Here is a 17,690-nt window from a genome sequence, read left to right as displayed (position 1 = left end):
CTGTGTTGGGTCTTCGTTTCTGTGCGAGGGCTTTCTCTAGTTGTGGCAAGTGGGGGCCACTCCTCATCGCGGTGCGCGGGCCTCTCACTGTCGCGGCCTCTCTTGTGGAGCACAGGCTCCAGGCGCGCAGGCTCAGTAGTTGTGGCTCACGGGCCTAGCTGCTCTGCGGCATGTGGGATCTTCCCAGACCAGGGCTCGAACCCGTGTCCCCTGCATTGGCAGGCAGATTCTCAACCACTGCGCCACCAGGGAAGCCCCGTGTCTTGGGTTTTGATGGTGTAGACCAGGACGGCTGTGACTAGAATTGAGGATTTGTTGGTTCCTAATCCACGTGGCTCAAATCCTGATTCATATCGGTCTTCCAGTTGTCCTCATTGGAGCTTTGCACGTATTATGACTGAGAATTTAGGGGTGTAGTCTCAGCCCCAGTGTTTTCAGGGTTAGAATTATCCTCTTATAGAACAGTATGTAATACCAGTGAATGAGTGGAAAATTGTAACAATTCCCAGATGACCCACCATGCCGGACGAGGTGAGAGAACATGGGAGCTGAACCCAGGGGCCCTGTTCCTTGCTGTCATGCCTTCCATTAGCCAAGTTGTGTGGCATTTCCGAAACCACTTCACCTGGTCCAGAAACCAAGCTTACTGATGGTTAACATCTCCACATTGGGAGATGCCCTGAGATTTGTGCAAAGATGGACCCATCTTTGGGCTCTGTAGGCTTTTTGATGTCATGGAGGAAATACAAAGCCCAGGACCTGGAGATAGTCTTGTGTCTGTCTTCCCTCGAGGTCTCTTGACCCGCTAGGAGAGGTGTCAAGAAGGCCTCTGGAATGACCATGGAGGCCAAAAGCCTGGTCAGAACCCTCAGTTCCACTGAAAGGAGGGCAGGTGACCTGCCGTCCTCTCTGGGGGTGCCCAGCAGTCAGTGCTATGCTGTAGTTGTCCGAGGGGCTTGTGGCTGTGATCAGTGAAAATTCAGTCTCTGGGGACCCAGCGGGAGAGGATTTTACAGTCGAGCTTGAGCTAGCCTTTCGTAGGAACTCTGAGGTTTTAATAGGAGGGAAAAGGACATGATAAGTAATGACATCATGAGCAGATCAGGAAGTCAGAAATTGCAATTCAATGGGGGAAAAAAATTCAGTTCCACCAATGAATTTTTGGCTGATCTTCAAAATGTATAAAACAATTCTTCTTGCTCCTCCCCTGCTCTTTCTTTCTGAGTATTGAATGGTTGTAAATTCATGTGAGTTATGTAGATGAGGGTTTTTAAAACTGGGAGTCACTGGGAATTCCCTGGCAGTCCAGTGGTTAGGACTCTACACTCTCACTGCCAAGGCCCCAGGTTCAATCCCTGGTTGGGGAACTAAGATCCCACAAGCCGAGCGGCATGGCCAAACAAACAAACAAACCTGGGAGTCACAACACATTTATGAAACATGAAATCAGTTATGTGGGTTGCAACCAGCATTCTGAAATTTTGAACTAGCAGAGACTGGAATAAAAAATATTGGAGTGAAGATTTTGTGTCAGCTATTTATATTTGTAAATGGCAGTGTGAAACGGGTTCCTTGCTATGGGTTGCTGACTGAAAGTTTGAAAACCACCAATACAGATGATAGATGGAGAGGGAGGAGGTGGCAGTGAGGGGACATGGAGCTCCTGAATAAACCCAGACCAGGTCCAAATCTTGGTCAGCCACTTACTGTTTGTGTTAATAAATGATACCAATACTGGAGTGGGCTCTGTAGGCTTTTTGATGTCATGGAGGAAATACAAAGCCCAGGACCTGGAGATAGTCTTGTGTCTGTCTTCCCTCGAGGTCTCTTGACCCACTAGGAGAGGTGTCAAGAAGGCCTCTGGGATGACCATGGAGGCCAAAAGCCTGGTCAGAACCCTCAGTTCCACTGAGAGGAGGGCAGGTCACCTGCCCTCCTCTCTGGGGGTGCCCAGCGGTCAGTGCTGTGCTGTCGTTGTCTGAGGGGCTTGTGGCTGTGATCAGGCTGTCCTGGCAGGTATGGTCAGCGTGGCCCAGTGGGTGTAGCATCACAGCCTCTGCCAGGCCCCAGTGCACACCCATATCCACATCTGCTCTTTCTCTCCTGTCACCTTGAGCTGGAGAACTCACTTGAGCACTTTAGACTAGAGCCCTTTATCAGTGCAAAACCCCATAGGCTGGCACATTCTCCTCTGCCATAAAAAGCACAGAGGGCTTTTTCTCCAACACCAGAAGCCTTAACTCATTCCCTTTCTCCCTGGCTCTGATCTGCCCGGCAGACTTTTGGAGTCTGGACACGCAGACCACCCTCATTTGAGATACCCCATCTCATCTGAGATACCCGCAGATCCCCCTAGCCCAGTTCCTTCCCACGGCCCAGAGGACAGTGTAATCTTTTGTCAGATCCTAGGATGCAGCAAGACAGATAAGCGAGGCCAGAGAAGGGGGCAGCTCTTCTGTGTGTGTTACCCATTGTGAAGTGGGTGCTCGGGGAGCTCTGAGGCTGAAGGGAGGGGCAGGCTTCGGGCTGGAAGGTCAAGATTCTTCTCTTGCTGGAGTCAGTGGTGGGAGGACTGGCAGAGCTGTGCTCTGAACTAGCCCTGTGACCTCAAGCAAGTGAGAGGCCCTTGAACGTTGAACTCCTTGTCTATAAAACGGTATAGTGAGTTGAATTGTGTCCCCCCCCCCCAAAAGATATGTCCCAGTCCTAACCCCTGGTATTTGTAAATGTGGCCTTATGTGGAAATAGGGTCTTTGCAGACATAATTAATTTAAGGATCTTGAGATGAGATCATCCAGGGTTTAGGGTAGGCCCTAAATCCAATGATGAGTGTCCTTATAAGAGTCAGAGGTAAGAGATTTGAGACACAGAAACACCCAGAGGAGAAGGCCATGGGAAGACAGAGGCAGAGGCCAGAGTGATGCATCTACAAACCTAAGAACACCCAGGATTGCCGGCAGCCACAGAAGCTGGAGAGGGGCGTGGAAGGGATTCTCCTTAAGAGCTTTCAGAAGGAACCAGCCCTGCCAACACCTTGGTTTTGGACTTCTGGCCTCCAGAATTGTGAGACAATAGGTTTCTGTCATGTTAAGTCACCTAGTTTGTGGTCATTTGTTGTGGCAGCCTTAGGAAACTAAAATAAATGGGACCATTAATCACCCTAATTATAAGGTTGCTGAGATAATCAAAACGTGGGGGACATAGGAACTTCCTACACCACCAGGTCTGAATCAGGTGTGTGGGGCTGCCACCTGGGAGCCCCCTCATGCTGCTCTTCCTCATACACCTGCCTCAAAAGAGACTTCTCTTCCTTCAGCGGAGAACTCCGGGCTGTAGATTCATGTGGCTTACCCATGTCCCTGGGGATTCCAACATCGTCTCTTCTTATGTTACTTATGTACTTAAATGTTTTAAAATGTATTTAAGGTTTTAAAATGTTTATTTTTGAATAGGAAATAATATATGATGAAAGATTCAAGTACTACAAAAGATTACATGTGAAAAATAATTCCCCTCCCCTCCTCTCCCCCGGTTCTCCTGCTCCTCTTTCCAGGGGCCCTTTACCCATTTGCTGATGTCCTTCCGAGCAGTCCTTTCCAATAGAACTTTCTGTGCTGATGGAAATATTCTCTCTCTCCGCTAATCCAGCAGCCACTACTAGCCATGTGGGGCTACCAAGCCCCTGAAACATGGCTAGTGCAACTGACAAACTGAATTTTAAATTTTTGTTTAATTTAGAATGGATAAACAGCAAGGTCCTAATGTGTAGCACAGGGAACTATATTCAGTATCATGTGATAAACCATAATGGAAAAGAATATTAAAAAAGAATGTGTGCATGTGTATAACTGAGTCACTTTGCTCTACAGCAGAGATTGGCACAACTTAGTAAATCAACTCTACTTCAATAAAAAAAGTTTTTGTTTAATCTTAATTTAAATTGCCACGTGTGTCTGGTGGCTATGGTGTTGGACAGTTTTTTGAGGTTTTTGAGGTCATTTAGATACATTTCAGTGAGAAGCTCCCCTCCTGGTTTTACACAAATGGTATCATATGTTGTTGTCCCTGTGTTGCTTTCTCAGTTTGCAGTTTCCCTCTGAGATGGTCTGAATCATTCCATGTATCAGAGAGCAGGTCTTACCTTGTTTTGGGTTAAAAGACAAAATCCTGTAGGGCTGTCCTGTGAGGTACCTGGCCAGTCCCCACCTCAAGGACGTTTGAATTGTTTCCCATCCTGTGTTCTTACAGACTGTCCTTCAGGGAACTGTTGGAGGGAAGGAGGACTGTTGTCTTGCCCCGTTTCCTGCCTTCCTCATGCTCTGTACTGAAGCCCATCATGAGCCAGGCACTGCTGCAGGGCTTTGGGTCACTGGGCTGAAAGGATAGGAGCCCTCAGTCTGTTTGGGGAGCCACCACCAGAGCAGCAATTCTGGAATGTTGCAGGGGGTGGCCCCGAAATCTGCTCTGTGGGAGACTCGGGCACGACCCAGTCCCCACTGTGCTGTGAACATGTGAGCATCCCAAGGGACGGGTCGGGGCCAGCACCCTGGAGCCTGAGAGGTTTGGATTTGACTCTGCTGCTTAAACAGCTGCCGAGTGGACACATCCTGCACATCCTGGAGATATGGGCCATTCTTGTGTAAAAGCTCCTTATGTTAACTAACTCTTTTAATTACATTAATAAAATAAACAAACAAAAAGGAAACTTACTAGCTTACACAGCTGGAATAGAGAGGTCAGAGGTAGAGCCAGATTCAGGTATGTCTGGGCTCAGGGGTCTCTCTCCGCCTCTCAGCTCTTCCCTGAGTCATTTTCAGACACTGTCTCCTTGGAGTGGGAAAGTGGCCACCAACAGCCCCAGCAGTATATCAGACCTTCTCAGCAACCCCAGCAGATAGAGCACTCCCCTTTCTCAAATGTGTCAGCATTGGGGAATGGGGAGTGTTATGGGCTGAATTGTATCCCCCCCCAAGTTCATATGTTGAAGTCTTAACCCCCACCCAGTACCTCAGAATGTGACTGTATTTGAGATAGGGTCTTTAAAGAGGTAAATAAGGTAAAGTGAGGCCATTAGGGTGGGCCCTCATCCACTATGACTGTCCTTATAAGAAGAGGAGATTAGGACACAGACACACACACAGAGGGAAGATGACATGAAGTCAGGGAGAAGACGTCCATCTACAAGCCAGGGAGAGAGCCCTCAAAAGAAACCAACCCTGCTGACATCTTGATCTCTGACTTATAACCTCCAGAATTGTGAGAAAATAGATTTCTGTTGTTTAAGCCACCCAAACTATGGTACTTAGTTTTGGCAGGCCAAGCAGACTAATACAGAGAGTTATTGTTGCTGGGTACAGAGTTTCTGTTTGGAAAGATGGAAAAGTTCTGGAAAATGGATAGTGGCGATGGTTATACAACATTGTGAAGGTACTAAATGCCATGAAATTGTGCACTTTTAAATGGTTAAAATGGTATTTAAATTTTGTCTGTATTTTACGGCGATTAAAGAAGAAATCCCAGCATTGACCCTGATTTGCCTGGCTTGGGGCAGATGCCTCTCCCTGTACTAATTGCTGTGCCTGGAGGATGGGACACATTGATTGGCCAGGTCTGGGTCATGTGACTGGTCTTGGACCTGGGGGGAGGCTGTTGTGGGGGAGGGTTGACACTACCAGAATCATGTAGGCTGAGAGTGGGGAAGGGTGGTTACCTCAAGAAAAAGTAGGGTGCTATTCCCAGAAAAAGAGAAAAGGGATGCAGCTGGGCAGACATAAATAATAGATGACCACTTCAGTCCGGCTCTGGGGGCAGCTGGCCAGACATGTCCAGGTGGTCCTAAGCGGGGATTATGGACAGACCCTGAGTTTGACCAGAGGCTTGCCTCCACTTCAAGCACGTAAGTCTTTTCCCTCTGTTGAGCTGGTCTGACAGACAGTGCAGCTCAGTGATTAAGCACTTGAATTTTGGACCCAGACTGCCTGATTCAAATTCTTTGTCCCAGACTTCCTTGGTGGCGCAGTGGTTGGGAATCCACCTGCCAATGCAGGGGACACAGGTTCGATCCCTGGCCCGGGAAGATCCCACATGCCGTGGAGCAACTAAGCCCGTGCGCCACAACTACTGAGCCTGCGCTCTAGAGCCCGCGAGCCACAACTACTGAAGCCTGCGCGCCTAGAGCCCATGCTCCACAACAAGAGAGGCCACTGCAATGAGAAGCCCGCGCACCGCAACGAAGAGTAGCCCCCGCTCGCTGCAACTAGAGAAAGCCCACATGCAGCAATGAAGACCCAGTGCAGCCAAAAATAAATAAATTAAAAAACAAAAAACAAATTCTTTGTCCCTTACCAACTCCATGACCTCGAACTTATCCTCCCGGTGTACCTACCTCATAGAATCTTGCGAGGATTGAATGAGCTTGTAGAGAGTTTGTAACAGGGCCTGGCACTGCTTCCTGAAAGTGAGTTAGTGGTTACCAGGAACCCAGATCCCTTGCCCCCAGGCCAGTCCAGACTCACTGTGTGCAGCCTATTACCTTCCTGATTGTTGCCAGGGCTGCCAGAGAGGTAGGGAGGAGGCGATTCAGAGTTGGCGGTTGGCTGGGAATATTCTGGAGGGAAAGAACAAAGGTCTGGCAGACTTCCTTGACACGTTCTTCTGGGATGTGGGTGAGAAAATGCTGGTGACAGAGCCCAGAAGTGAGGGAACCGGAAAGGAAAAGAAAACGTGTGGCCTGTGAACTCTCGTCAGCCACTAATGGCATCCGGAAGGCGTCATCATGCAAAACCTGGGGCTCTGCCCCTTTGCACAGTTTGCACTGGTTTCTAACTGGGCTCAACCTGCGCTGGAGAGTATTAGGAACTTTTCAGAAAAACAGTAATACTTTTCATTTCCTTTTTGTGCCTTTTTGTGTTCTTGCATAATATCCCAGAGACATGGCGTGTGGTTTCCAAATGATAGGGACTGTGCTTGCAGTGTAGGGTGACTTTCCAGAAATTAATAAGCAGATTTATCAGAGTTAGAAATTCGCTGCTCTGTGAAAATGTTTGGAAGTTTGAGCATAGGAGTGAAACTCTGCCTAGGAGAACATGAAATACAATGTGGAAATGATACAGAACCTGATACATTTCATTGACAGTTTATGGCAAATGTTGCAGAGTGGAACAGAAATGGTCAGTTACTCTATTCAGCCTGTTTACTGTATTTGTTGGTTTAGGAATTTGCTTAGGGTGGCGGAGTGGGGGTTGGGGGGCGCTTTCTTACTACGTTGAAGGAAAAAATGGTTATCCTACTTTGAGTTATTTCTTATTTGTAGAATTTTTTTTAATGATACTTTTTTTAATGTGTTAAATTCTAGTTGACTTGCGTTTATGGTAAAACTAAGTAGCTTAATGGCAGTTTATCCCATTATGTCAGACTGTACAAAGTTGAAGAAGATAATTTGTGTGTCTGATTTTTTTTTTTTTTGGCCAGGATTCTCTGGAGAATTCATTCATTCGTTCATACATTCATCTCTACCCTATTTTGCGCTTGTCCTGTGGGTGATATTGACTAAGATTGTTAGAGGAATTGCGGACCCAGTTGTTAGAGGATGATGGCACACATACAGGAACCATAATATATTGAGAATGGGAAGAATCCTAAGAAAAAAGTCCCACAGAAATTGAAAGGAGGGAGAGATCACCTCAGATCAAGGAGACCTGGGTGGGGGAAGATGACAGTTGGGCAGGGTTTTGAAGACTGGTTGGCATCTTAACCAGCTGGGATGGGGGACACATTCCACAAGACCTGGCATACTGAGCAGAGGCAGAGGGGAGGTCTGGGAGTGTCAGGGAGCTCTGTTTGGTTGGAAGGTGATAATGAGAGGTGAGGGTGGGTCTTGATTATGGAGGGATGTGAGCTTCATTCCATGGGACACAGTTGAAGGTATGTGAGTAGAGTTCAGCTTTAAGAGGAGGACTCTAGAAACAGTGTGGAGGATGGACTGGATCACAGGTTTGCTTCAGCAGAGAAGCCCACTGAGAGGGTGCTCCGGATGTGGACAATCTTTTCTTGTTCCCCGATGCGTTCCCTGAGCCTAGAACAGTGCTGGGCATGTGGAGAAGGGATGATAAATATTTGCTGAATGACTGCCCTGGAGGAGAGGTCATGAGAACTTGAATGAGGGCCATGAGAATTGATGGCAGGGAACAGCTGTGAGAGGCACTGGGCCATGTGGTGGACAAAACTCACAAACAGGATGGATGGGCACGGGAGGGGACAGAGGTGCCCGAAGCTGGAAGCCCGGGGGAGGGTGATATCCTGAACAGAAACAGGAAATCCCCAAAGAGGGATTTAGAAGGGAAGATGATAAGCATAGTTTTGGACAGTGGCCTTATGAACCAATTTGTAGACCCACTGATGAATGGAAGAAAATAATTAGAAGTCTTCTCTTAAGGCATCGTCTAGCCACTCTGAACCTATTAATTGTAAAATGTACTGTGTCCTGTAAATAAACGTCTTGAGGGCGCTCAAGATGTTTGTTTTTTGTTTTTGTTTTTGTTTCAATACAGAATATTTATTAAGAAGACATATTAACATGCTTAGATACACAAAGTAAACCACTTATACACATGCCATTCTCAGTGAACTATAAGGAAAAAAAACATGAAGAACAAAATTTGTTGCTTTCAGATAAGTTTTTGTGTTTTATAGCTATCATATGTCCATTTGCATATTAGGAAGTTATTAGCACTGATATATAAACTTTTTTCCCAATCTTACATGTAACTTTTTGGCAAGGGGAAGTTCACAAAAATTTGCATTGAAGTCTGAATATAAATTATAGACTTTTACAAGACGTTATGTATTGACCTTTGGGAATTGGAGATTTTCTTGTGACCACTAGAGGGAGCCCACTATATTCATTAAATTCATTAAATTCTGTAGAAATCTAATGGGATTTTTTAAAATGATAATTAATATTTTTAAAAATGTATTAGAAAGTACACAAAAGTTCAAACCAAGGGCAATGAAATACAAAGTTAGCCTTTCACTCTGTTGTTTTTTCTACTAAAACAGAAGATCACTGAGAATTTTCCAGATGGCTCCAGAATAGAGTGGTGTGTTGTTGGTTTCAGAAGGTGTTGTTGATTATGCAAAGGGTAAAATAGCAACTAGCAAACACATTCCCACTCACCCAAAATTTATTGAGCACGTCTGGTTTAGACCCAGTAGAGACTCCCCAAAGCTGTGGGAAGATCCCATCTTGGCCAACTCTATGCCAGCCGTTGGATGACAGGTGCAACTCTTCACTCCGTGAGGTGTTGTATAACTTTGTACATTGGGATTATTAAATGTCTCGCATATCAAGAGCTACTCACATGGTGGGACCGCCTCTTCCCAGGGGTAAGTTCAATGCAGTCATAATATTTTGTTTCTTAGCTCTCTTCTTATGCCAAAGTATATTCCACATGGATTGAAGATTTAAATGTGAAAAATAAAACCATGGAAGGCAGACAAAAATACAACAGGTCACTTTTTAAAATTATAGGTAGAAATAGACTTTATAAGCTCGGTACTGAAGTCAGAAACCATAAAGCAGCAGTTCTCAACCAGGGATGATTTTGCCTTGTGGGGACTTTGGCAATGTTTGGAGACATTTTTGATTTGTCTCATCTTGAGGGGTGGGGTGCTACTGGCATCTAGTGGGTAGAGGCCAGGGATGCTGCTAAACATTCTACAATGTACTGGAGAGCCCCCAACATAAAGAATTATCCCACCCAACTGTCAGTGGTGCCAATGTTGAAAAACTCTGTTATAGAATAAATGTTTTCTTAAATGTTTTAAGCTTAAAAGCTTAAATTTTCTGTCTAGAAAGAAAATTCCACCTTAAAGTTTAAAGATAAATGGCAAACTGAAAAAAATTTAGCGTATATAACAAGCACATGGTTAATATTCATGAGATACAAAGTGCTTTTGCAAAAGAATAAGGAAAAGTCAAATATTTTAGTGGAAGAATGGGCAAAGGAGATGAATAGGGAGTTCACAGAAACGAAATGCATGCTGAGGAAGGAGGCTGGGAAAGGACAGGATGCGGGGCAGTTCCGGGAATCTAGGCAGCAGGAACGGAGGGGCAGTCGCCTGGGGAATAAGAGGTCTCTTGGATGTGTCTGCACCAACTGTTTTTTGGTGTGTCATTCTGCCTGAGGTTCAGGGTCTCAGAAGAGAGAGCCCTACTGGGCAGGTCTGACCCCTGTGCCCATTCCTCTGCCAGTGGCTTCCAGGGCAGGGCTGAGAGGGAAGAGCACCTCCCCCACAGGTGCCAGGATCCTGCACAGTGTAGGGGAGGGGAGTCTGGGTTTGATACAGGTGGACTTGGCAGTGAATGCCAACTGTGGCCGCCCAAGTGACCTGATTCTTTAAACTCTCCATCTCCTTGTGTGTAAAATGGGAAAACATTATGTACCTCGGGGGTTTGTTTTGAGGATATCCTGAGACAAGTGTATGTGGAAGTGCTTGGCACACCCTAGGCATCTCGTAATGTCTGTTCATTTATCCCTAAGGAAAGTGGTCTGTGGTCCTCAGGAGGTGAGAGTCAGACACAGATCATTATTATGGGGGCGGGGGGGAGGGTACTTAGTAAGCAAGCCCAGCCCTTTCCTTTTGTTGCCTCCTCTGCAGAAAAGAATGTCATTTCTGCTTAGTCTCTTGGTTCATTTAGTGCCAGGATCCCCCAGCGAACCTTCTGCTCAAAGATGGAGAAAGACCAACTCCTGGCTCCTCCGGGAGCCCTTGAACTTGGGATTCCCTCTGCTGCCTTGTAGATTGTGAGCAGACAGCACGGTGAAGCCCTTTTCTCTTGCGTGGCCCTGGGGTTTCCTTCCTGATCCACCAAAGACTTCTTCTGCCCTGATCCACTGTTATTTTACATTTTTGTTTAGTCCTGCCTTTAGAAATAGGATGAATGCGGCCAAGCTGCCTTCCCTATGAGGTCATGATTTTCATGACACAATTAGGCTTGAAGTGGCCTGTTGTCTGGTCATTTCTTTAGAAGTAGCCTGTGTGGCCCACTCACAAGCTAGCACAGGAAGAAGTTCAAAGCACTGGAGGCTAAGGCTCCGAGGGGAATGGGGGCTCTAAGGAAAAGTCCAGAAAGCAAAGGATGGTGTGGAGGATGGGCCGGCTCCCCCATTAGAAGCGCACACGCCTTCGTGGTGCATTGTGAAGAATGTACTTTTAAAATGCAGAGATGATTCCCAAGAGAACATGCAAACATTTACAAGAGTAGCTGTGCAGTGGGGAAAGGGCAGCCATTTAGAGTATTATTGGACACTGGCTCTGTGCTAACCCTAATCCCTGGGGACGCTAAGTATGCCTGTGCTCAGAATGTGAGCTCATGGAGTCAGGGGAAAATGGAGTTTTGACCCAAGTTGATGTCACAATGGGTCCAGTGGGGCTTCCCTGGTGGTGCAGTGGTTGGGAGTCCGCCAGCCGGTGCAGGGGATGCAGGTTCGGGCCCTGGTAGGGGAGGATCCCGCGATCCGCGGAGGCTGGGCCCCTGCGTCAGGGCTACTGAGCCTGCACTCTGGAGCCCATTAGCCACAGCTGCTGGACCCGCGTGCTGCAACTGCTGAGGCCCCTGCGCCTGGAGCCCATGCTCTGCGGGGGTGGGGTGGGACCGCCGCCACCACCGCCGCTGCCACCTCGCACCGTGGCGAGGAGTGGCCCCCGCCCGCCGCAACTGGAGGGGGCCCGCACGCAGCAATGAAGTCCCAGCGCAGGCAAAAATAAATTAAATAAATACATTAAAAAAAAAAAAAGTAAAATGCAGAGATGAGACCATATGTGGCCCTGGATGGGTGGCGGCATTGGGTGACCTGGAGGCAGAGCAGAGAATGGGCTGTGCCACCCACAGAAGGACTGGACAGTGACTTTACCCCTGGGTGTCACCCCCATCCTTGGCACTGACTGTCACACAGGTGGGGATAGAGGCAGACCGTGTTGGCCCAAGTGCTTGCTGAAGGCTCAGCTGTGCCCAGGAGCAGCATATTTATTAGCTGTGACCGTGGGCCTCACAGTACCCTGCAGGGAGGGGGCGTGGTCTTAGCGCTTTCTGTGTGTGTGGCGGGGAGGGGAGCACTGAGAGGACAGGGGGCTGCCTCTGAGGAAGGCCAGGAGCAGCTGCCCAGGAGTGACCACCCCACCCCCCAAGACAGGACTTGGGCTTAATTTCTAGGTCAGGGTAGTGCCTTCAGGCCGCCCCATGCCTGTTTGCTCCCTGAAGGGTGCTCCCTCTCCTCTTGCCCCTACCCCTCGGGATCCAGAAGCTCCATCGGGGGCTGGGTTGTGGAGGGTCTGTGAGCGTCGAGTTCTGTTACCCTGGACACTGGCCCTTCACTGCTGGAAGGGGGTGTAGAAAAGAGGAGGAAGGGGTGGGGGCACGGGGCGGGGAGGGTGATGAACTCAGGGGGGAGAGGGTAGGGAACGCAGGGTAGGTTGGGGTGGGTGAGAGAAGGGGGGAGAAGTGGGGGAGCAATGCGTGAACCCCGGTGTACCTGTCCTGTCTCCATGGGGGCAGGGACTCTGAGCCCTCAGGGCTGGCTGTGGGAAGGTTCCAGATCCTCTAGCCAGAATCCTCTGAGGGCCGACTCAGTTGGTCTCCAGGGCCTCTCTTAGGATTATTGAGAAAAGCTCGTTTCCTACCTAGAACACACCATTTTCTTCTTCCTGAAGGTCCCCACCTTCCCACAGGGCCCCCCTTCCAGGCTTCTTAGCAAGCAGTCCTCCTTTTATCTTTTAAAAATTATTATTATACAAGCAAACTATGCTTCTAAAAATTATCCTACCATCCCTCTCCTCAAAAAAAAGTCTCTCTTGTACCCCCCACCTCACTACCCTGTCCAATCCCGAGCCCTAGATGTAAATATTTGACCAGTTTAGTTTGCATTCTGCAGACCTTTTTCTGTGCTTCAACAAATACATACATTTAAATTCTTATAGAAATAAAATAATGTGAGGTATTCTGTAGTTTTTTGTTTTGTTTTGTATTTTTCTGTTTTTAATACATCTTTATTGGAGTATAATTGCTTCACAATACTGTGTTAGTTTCTGTTCCACAACAAACCGAATCAGCCATATGCATACACATGTCTTCATATCCCCTCCCTCTTGAGCCTCCCTCCCATCCTCCCTATCCCACCCCTATAGGTTATCGCAAAGCACCGAGCCGATCTCCCTGTGCTATGCTGCTGCTTCCCACCAGCCAACTATTTTACATTCGGTAGTGTATATATGTTGATGCTACTCTCACTTCACCCCAGCTTCACCCTCCCACCCCATGTCATCAAGTCCATTCTCTATGTCTACCTCTTTATTCCTGCCCTGGAACTAGGTTGATCAGTACCCTTTTTTTTTTAGATTCCATATATATGCATTAGCATATGGTATTTGTTTTTCTCTTTCTGACTTACTTCACTCTGTATGGCAGACTCTAGGTCCATCCACCTCAGCACAAATAACTCAATTTCATTTCTTTTTATGGCTGAGTAATATTCCATTGTATATATGTGCCACATCTTCTTTATTCATTCATCTGTCGATGGACATTTAGGTTGGTTTCATGTCCTGGCTATTGTAAATAGTGCTGCAATGAACATTGTGGTGCATGTCTCTTTTTGAATTATGGTTTTCTCAGGATATATGCCCAGTAGTGGGAATGCTGGGTCATATGGTAGTTCTATTTTTAGTTTTTTAAGGAACCTCTATACTCTTCTCCATAGTGGTTGTATCAATTTACATTCCCAACAACAGTGTAAGAGGGTTCCCTTTTCACCACACCCTTTCCAGCATTTATTGTTTCTAGCTTTTTTGATAATGGCCATTCTGACCAGCATGAGGTGATACCTCATTGTAGTTTTGATTTGCATTTCTCTAATAATTAGTGATGTTGAGCATCTTTTCATGTGCCTCTTGGCCATCTGTATGTCTTCCTTGGTGAAATGTCTATTTAGGTCTTCCAACCATTTTTTAACTGGATTGTTTGTTTTTTTTAAATTGAGCTCCATGAGCTGTTTGTATATTTTGGAGATTAATCCTTTGTCTGTTGTTTCATTTGCAAATATTTTCTCCCATTCTGAGGGATGTCTTTTTGTCTTGTTTATGGTTTCCTTTGCTGTGCAAAGCTTTTAAGTTTAATTAAGTCCCTTTTGTTTATTTTTGGTTTTATTTCTGTTACTCTAGGAGGTGGGTCAAAAAAGATCTTGCTGTGGTTTATTTGACATAAAGAGTGTTTTTCCTATGTTTTCCTCTAAAAGTTTTATAGTGTCTGGTCTTACCTTTAAGTCTTTAATCCATTAGGAGTTTATTTTTGTGTATGGTGTTAGGTAGTGTTCTAATTTCATTCTTTTACATATAGCTGTCCAGTTTTCCCAGCACCACTTATTGAAGAGGGTGTCTTTTCTCCATTGTATATTCTTGCCTCCTTTGTTGTAAATTAGGTGCCCATATGTGTGTGGGTTGATCTCTGGGCATTCTATCTTGTACCATTGATCTATATTTCTGTTTTTGTGCCAGTACCATACCGTCTTGATTACTGTAGCTTTGTGGTATAGTTTGAAGTCTGGGAGCATGATTCCTCCAACTCCATTTTTCTTTCTCAAGATTGCTTTGGCTATTCAGGGTCTTTTGTGTTTCCATACGAATTGTAAGTTTTTTGTTCTAATTCTGTGAAGAATGCCGTTGGTAGTTTGATAGGGATTGCATTGAATCTGTAGATTGCTTTGGGTAGTATAGTCATTTTCACAATGTTGATTCTTCTAATCCAAGAACATGGTATATTTCTCCATCTGTTTATGTCATCTTTGATTTCTTTCATCAGTGTTTTATAGTTTTCTGAGTACAAGTCTTTCACCTCCTTAGGCAGGTTGATTCCTAGGCATTTTATTCTTTTTGTTGCAATGGTAAATGGGAGTGTTTTCTTAATTTCACTTTCAGATTTTTCATTGTTGGTGTATAGGAATGCCAGAGATTTCTGTGCATTAATTTTGTATTCTGCAACCTTACCAAATTCATTGATTAGTTCTAGTAGTTTTCTGGTGGCATCTTTAGGATTCTCTATGTATAGTATCATGTCATCTGCAAACAGTGACAGTTTTACTTCTTTTCTGATTTGGATTCCTTTTATTTCTTTTTCTTCTCTGATTGCTGTGGCTAAAACTTCCAAAACTATGTTGAATAATAGCAGTGAGAGTGGGCAACCTTCTCTTTTTCCTGATCTTAGAGGAAGTGCTGTCAGTTTTTCACCATTGAGAATGATGTTTGCTGTGGGTTTGTCATATATGCCCTTTATTATGTTGAGGTAGGTTCCCTGTATGCCCACTTTCTGGAGAGTTTTTATCATAAATGAGTGTTGAATTTTGTCAAAAACTTTTTCTGCATCTATTGAGATGATCGTATGATTTTTCTTCAATTTGTTAATATGGTGTATCACGTTGATTGATTTGTGTATATTGAAGAATCCGTGCATCCCTTGGATAAAGCCCACTTGATCATGGTGTATGATCCTTTTAATGTGCTGTTGGATTCTGTTTGCTAGCATTTTGTTCAGGATTTTTGCATCTATGTTCATCAGTGATATTGGTCTATAATTTTCTTTTTTTGTGATTTTTTTTTTCTGGTTTTGGTGTCAGGGTGATGGTGGCTTTGTAGCATGAATTTGGGAGTGTTTCTCCGTCTGCAATTTTTTGGAGGAGTTTGAGAAGGATCGGTGTTAGCTCTTCTCTAAATGTTTGATAGAATTCGCCTGTGAAGCCATCTGGTCCTGGACTTTTGTTTGTTGGAAGATTTTTAACTAAGGTTTCAATTTCATTACTTGTGATAGGTGTGTTTATATTTTCTAATTCTTCCAGTTCAGTCTTGGAAAATTGTACCTTTCCAAGAATTTGTCCATTTCTTCGTGGTTGTCCATTTTATTGGTATATCGTTGTTTATAGTAGTCTCTTATAATCCTTTGTATTTCTGCAGTGTCAGTTGTGATTTCTCCTTTTTCATTTCTAATTTTATTGATTTGCATACTCTCCCTTTTTTTCTTGATGAGTCTGGCTAACGGTTTATCAATTTTGTTTATCTTCTCAAAGAACCAGCTTTTAGTTTTATTGATCTTTGCTCCTGTTTTCTTCATTTCTGTTTCATTTATTTCTGCTCTGATCTTTGATTTCTTTCCTTCTACTGACTTTGTTTCTGTGTTCGTCTTCCTCTGGTTGTTTTAAGTGTAGGGTTAGATTGTTTATTTGAGATTTTTCTTTTTTCTTGAGATGAGATTGATTTGCTATAAACTTCCCTCTTAGAACTGCTTTTGCTGCATCCCATAGGTTTTGGGTTATCGTGTTTTTGTTGTCATTTGTTTCTAGGTATTTTTTTATTTCTTCTTTGATTTCCTCAGTGATCTCTTGGTTATTTAGTAGCACACTGTTTAGCCTCCACGTATTTGTGTTTTTTACAGTTTTTTTTCCTGTAATTGATTTCCAGTCTCATAACACTGTGGTCAGAAAAGATGCTTGATACGATTTCAATTTTCTTAAATTTTCCGAGGCTTGATTTGTGACCCAAGATGTGATCTATCCTGGAGAATGTTCCATGTGCACTTGAGAAGAAAGTGTATTCTGCCACGTTTGGGTGGAATGTTCTATAAAGATCAATTAGATCTATCTGGTCTATTGTGTCATTTAAATCTTGTGTTTCCTTATTTATTTTCTGTTTGGATGATCTGTCCTCTGGTGTAAGTGGGGCGTTAAAGTCCCCTACTATTACTATTACTACTATTACTATTGTGTTACTGTTGATTTCTCCTTTCATGGTTGTTAGCATTTGCCTTATGTATTGAGGTGCTCCTATGTTGGGTGCTTAAACATTTATAATTGTTATATCTTCTTCTTGGATTGATCCTTTGATCATTATGTAGCGTCCTTCCTTGTCTCTTGTAACATTCTTTATTTTAAAGTCTATTTTATCTGATACGAGTATTGCTACTCCAGCTGTCTTTTGATTTCCATTTGCATGGAATATCTTTTTCCGTCCCTTCACTCTCAGTCTGTAGGTGTCCCTAGGTCTGCAGTGGGTCTCTTGTAGACAGCGTATATATGGGTCTTGTTTTTGTATCCATTCAGCCAGTCTGTGTCTTTTGGTTGGGGCACTTAATCCATTTACATTCAAGGTTATTATCAACATGTATGTTCCTATTACCACTTTCTTAATTGTTTTGCTTTTGTAGGTCTTTTTCTTGTCTTGTGTCTCCCGCTTAGAGAAGTTTCTTTAGCATTTGTTGTAAAGGTGGTTTGGTGGTGCTGAATTCTCTTAGCTTTTGTTTGTCTGAAAAGCTTTTGACTTCTCCATCGAATGTGAATGAGATCCTTGCTGGGTAGAGTAATCTTGGTTATAGGTTTTTCTCTTTCATCACTTATCCTGACACTTATCCATCACATATCCTGACACTGCCTTCTGGCCTACAGAGTTTCCACTGAAAAATCAGCTGATAACCTTATGGGGATTCCTTTGTATGTTATTTTTTGTTTTTCCCTTGCTGCTTTTAATATTTTTTCTTTGAACTTAATTTCTGTTAGTTTGATTAATATGTGTCTTGGTGTGTTTTTCTAGGGTTTATCCTGTATGGGACTCTCTGTGCTTCCTGGACTTGGGTGACTATTTCCTTTCCCATG

General features: G+C 44.7%; 1 protein-coding gene across 1 annotated transcript in view; it reads left to right on the top strand.

The window, feature by feature from the left end:
- COL23A1 (collagen type XXIII alpha 1 chain) overlaps nt 1-17,690 on the top strand; it is a 370,865-nt gene that overhangs the window by 22,778 nt on the left and 330,397 nt on the right. The gene's annotated exons all lie outside the window — the stretch shown is intronic.

The sequence above is a fragment of the Eubalaena glacialis genome, chromosome 4, assembly GCF_028564815.1.
Source record: "Eubalaena glacialis isolate mEubGla1 chromosome 4, mEubGla1.1.hap2.+ XY, whole genome shotgun sequence".
NCBI lineage: Eukaryota > Metazoa > Chordata > Mammalia > Artiodactyla > Balaenidae > Eubalaena > Eubalaena glacialis.
The sequence above is the reverse complement of the archived record's forward strand: the minus strand, read 5'-3'. Positions and strand labels throughout refer to the sequence as shown.